The sequence below is a fragment of the Zea mays genome, chromosome 8 (assembly GCF_902167145.1).
Source record: "Zea mays cultivar B73 chromosome 8, Zm-B73-REFERENCE-NAM-5.0, whole genome shotgun sequence".
NCBI lineage: Eukaryota > Viridiplantae > Streptophyta > Magnoliopsida > Poales > Poaceae > Zea > Zea mays.
This window is the reverse complement of record NC_050103.1, coordinates 133,704,528-133,708,932: the sequence shown is the minus strand read 5'-3', so window position 1 is coordinate 133,708,932 and position 4,405 is coordinate 133,704,528. Positions and strand designations below refer to the sequence as shown.

The 4,405-nt window shown below is 38.2% G+C and overlaps 2 long non-coding RNA genes and 1 pseudogene across 2 annotated transcripts; 2 read left to right on the top strand and 1 right to left on the bottom strand.

Moving 5' to 3' along the window:
- The first annotated feature begins 393 nt into the window (after positions 1 to 393).
- On the top strand, positions 394 to 1,141 carry LOC103635917 (uncharacterized). The gene is made up of 4 exons (XR_557684.2): positions 394 to 490; positions 574 to 672; positions 776 to 880; positions 1,127 to 1,141. It is a non-coding gene; the product is annotated as an uncharacterized lncRNA (long non-coding RNA).
- Positions 1,142 to 2,581: 1,440 nt separating this feature from the next.
- LOC109941570 (uncharacterized) lies at positions 2,582 to 3,436 on the bottom strand. Its single transcript, XR_002264233.2, has 2 exons — positions 3,353 to 3,436; positions 2,582 to 2,690 (listed from the first exon to the last, which is right to left on the bottom strand). It is a non-coding gene; the product is annotated as an uncharacterized lncRNA (long non-coding RNA).
- Positions 2,706 to 4,148, top strand: LOC103635918 (40S ribosomal protein S4-like; annotated as a pseudogene).
- Positions 4,149 to 4,405: the final 257 nt, after the last annotated feature.

Below are 4,405 nucleotides of genomic sequence, written 5' to 3'. Positions count from 1 at the left end.
GACTCTGTTGGATTGAACGACTTTGCCATGTCTACTGCTTGCTGCACAACATAATCATAGACCTTCAGGAAACAGCAGTCACTACTACAGATCATGCTATTTAAGACACACCATTAAAGACTCATATAAGTACATTTTTTGGATGCCTATTTTGTGAGTTATGAACTAAACAAATAGTTGTTGTTCTGCTGTCCAAATCAGCAAGTATTTAAATGACTATTTGGAGTTTTCTTTTGTGTGGATACCTAGATTTGGTTAGTTCTTGTCTTAATTAATAAAGTCTTATAGTTGCATATGGTTGTTCTTTTCTTTCTTAATGCTTGCTCTAGACTTTAGTCTGTCTTACCGCGCCGCTGCTGTCATCATCGTCATTTAGATCTGAATATGTCAACCATTATTGGACCAGTTCTTTGACCATGCCATTGGTATCAACGTTCCAAGGTCCCGCTTCCTACCAGTTAAGGCGACATCAGATTTGCAGCTAGTACAGGTTTGTATGCTATGCTGAATAAAATTGAGTATGTGATGTGCTCTCTATGCGTCTAAATGAAAACTTCTATGTTTGCTTTGCAGTCTGATCTATATACCTTGGTTGATGGCTTCGTTACACGTAATTCAGCTAGAACAAATCCATCAAATTCCTCAATTGAACTTGGTCCTGAGTTCAAGAAGGTCAGATTCTAGCATTTATATTTTCATTAAAAAAGAGGTTCAAACATTAACTTGTGAGGTCCAAACGCGGTTAGGATGATCGTGTTTCTTCACATATTGGCAGGTTGGGAGCTTCATTGGTCGCTTCAAGTCCATACCTAGCATTGTTGAGCTTGACAGCTTGAAGGTTTCCGGTGATGTTTGGTTCGGTTCTGGAATTGTACTGAAGGTACATCTTCCTAAGTTACAGAACATCTATAACATTCCTAAGTTGCAGAACAACTTCCTAAGTTCAGACAAGTTTCATGTATTTATTCGAAGACCGCATGTATCATGCTAAAAAGATGTAGAGAAACTTAATGGGAACAATTTGCAGCTTCTTTTCCCATGTTGTTTGTTATGACTCCTTTATGAAGACACATATCTTACAGTGCTTAAGTCATGGAGTAATGACACTTCTTCTCTGTAACTTTAGGGCAAAGTGACCATCACTGCAAAACCTGTCGTCAAGCTAGAAATCCCAGAAGGAGCAGTGATTGGGAATAAGGTATGTTTTCTCAAGAGGCACTACTGTTGATGCATCAAGAATTATACAGAAGAGAAACCATCAATCCAGGTGTTATATGATGGTATTATTTCGTTAGTGATATCCCGTCATATTAAGTACAGAAGGAAACATGTCAGTCTAGTTGATACACAACAGTATAAGTTTCTTAGTGGTGTAGCTAGTTTAGTAAAGATGAAAATCGTCAAACTAGTTGTGGAATGGTGGTATTGTTTACAGTACATGTGTTTGGACTTTGGACACTGGGTTCCAATTACATTATGAGGTCAGAAATTGTGATCACCAGCTTGACAAATGCTAAGACTGTGATGTGACTTGCATTTGCGGATTGCAAACCTATTCTTACTCTGAAATTCTTGTGTACAGATTCCAAGTTCACACAGCAGGAGTTGCCAGCTTGCAAGCCAATTCTTACTCCAAAATGGGTAGGCTTACGGGTTGTGAAGATTATGATGCTACTGGTTTTGGAGATTTAGGAAGGTAACATCGGACAAGGTCACAAATGTTTTGAGCTTTTTCATATGTTTTGTAGGTTGTCTCTGTTTTCTTCATCGTCGGGGTCATATTTGTTCCCATTGGTGTTATCTTCAGGATAATTTCGAAAAAGGAAAGCGAAAACAATACCAGATGCCTTACAACCTGAATTAGGGAAAGGATTGCTAATTGCACATGGAAGTCACCAAGAACTTGGTAAAGGTGATTCAATGACAAATCTAATGATTAACATGTGCGATGTGGTAAGTTTGGTCTTACTCAGTTTTCACTTCAAAGTTCTGGTTAGATTTGAGCGCTTGTTTTTCATGAAGGTCGGCCGAGTAACTTGAGTATTTTTAATGACAAAAGTTACAAACACCAGATGGCTAATGCTATCTGTTTCCTCTTGTAGGTTCACATGTAAATGCATGCAACTGAAGTGCATTACCAATGTCCCAAGAGGGTAAGGGTACAGTCTGATGTATCTAAAAGGATTGCTAATGGAACTAGTGTTCATGTAAATACTCATGTTCTCGACACTGCACAGGCAAGGGGGAAATCTTCTTATAGATCTGTTCCATCACTGTGACAATCATTTGGGAGAGAAACAAGTAAACAACCCTTTTTCCATGTATGATCCCATTATTTGTTTAGCAGAATTACATGAACATGATGCCTCACAATGTAGTTTTGAACTTCACTGCATTTTTCTTGCAGAAAACTCCATCTGGAACGCCACAGTTGCTGCTACTGAGTACCATCCTTATATCCTTATTTCCTAATTGTTGTGGTGCATGTACAGGTTTTTTAAAACAAATTCCGAATTGGTTATTGCTGTTAGAACTCATTTGAGTGCTACCTTCTCATATGCTCCTTTTTTCTCTCTGGTTGTTATGTTAAAGGACCAGATACAAGTCAATCTTCCCTTTAAATTACAATTCAATTATTTTATATCTGGCTTCTGCAAGACACTTCAAAAAAATATAACAGCATGTGGTCCCTGTGTTATCTACTAGCATGAGCCATTGTTCCATGCAATTTGGTACATAGTGGGGCATATTTTGTTACATTTACTTTCTATATTCTTAGTATATTTATAGCCTATATCTCCAAACTATATCATATACTTAGCACACACCCATTGTTATAATCCACGCGCGCATGGCGCGCGTACTTTACTAGTATATAACATTGTTGGCAACAGGAGCTGACCTCTTTATTACACGATGACTATGCACTTAACTACTTACCACTTGGCACCTGCTTGTCTAGGCTCGGTTTACCACCCTAGCTAGAGCTGCTAGCTGCTGCTCTGCTCCTGCGTGCCCTGCCCGGTTGCCATCGTGGCATGTTGATTGCTGGTGAGTTGGCACTGCTGCTGCCTGCGTCCGTCCATCAAATAATATGCATGAACTGGAACAAGCAACTTGTGCACGAAAGAGCATTACTGGAACAAGCAGCTTGTGCATGAATGATTAATACTGTAGATGATTGGACATGTATGTCTGTTTTAGATTTTTCATATTTGATGTTATATATTCAGCTCATACCATACATGAATTTGCAACGCCATATACTTGTTGATGGCATGGTCAGGACTGACAAGACCTACCCTGCTGGGTTCATGGGTATGCCTATATCTCTATTAATGCATAAAGATACCTATACACCTATTTTGGTTGCTGATTTGTGGTGTCATTTTTTTGGCAGATGTCATTTCCATCCCTAAGACAAACAAGAACTACAAGCTGCTTCCGTCTTCACCCAATCAGGGATGAGGATGCCAAGGTTAGCTCAATTCTCTTACACATCATCTCATTGTTCTAGTTGAGCATGATGATCTTGGTAGCTTTGTGAGGTTGCTGTTTTTTATTAGTAGATCTGTGTACCTTATCCTTGCTATACAGTCCATACATGTTGTATGCTGTGTGCATGAAAGTCTTGCATTGAAAATGTCATGTGCTACAATCGTTAGGACTATTAATAGATGTTGCTCTGTCTATCTATACAGTTACATCACTTGAAATTCCCATGCCCTTTCATAGTACGTCTGTGAAATGCTCACTGCTTTTCTATTGGTTTGTGTGCAGTTCAAGCTCTGCAACGGGAGGTCTGTTCAGTTTGACGTCGACAACGTGGTCATGGTGGCCGGCGGGAGGAACATCGGGCGTGTAGGAGTGATCAAGAACCGGGAGAAGCATAAGGGCATCTTCGAGGTCATCGACGTGCTGCTTGGAGTTTTTTTGCATGCTATGTCTAGTTTTCTCCTATTTGTTGTACAGGAAAACATAGAATGGAATTCAAATTTGGTGGTCGCAAAAGTGTGGAGACTTGAATTCTTATAAAGTTAGGCTTAACATTAATGCAAATAGTTGTATTTTAGTTTAGATTTAGAGTACACTTATGTATGTCTTGTTTGACAATGCTTATTTATGATATATTGAATGGTACTTATTTATATTATATTAATTATAATGTTGTTCAATATATGTGTATGTATATTTCTCTTTCAAATTATTATAACGTGATGTATGAACAAATGATTATAAATTGAAGAATGTACTACAGTGTAAGTCATTTCGTTTAAATCTTAATAAGACAGTCATCAAAATGTCTAATATCAGTCTCCTAAATAAGACAATTTCTAAAACGTCTATTATTAGTCACCTAAATAAGATGGTTTTCCTATTGTAATCGTCTATTATTGTAGGATGT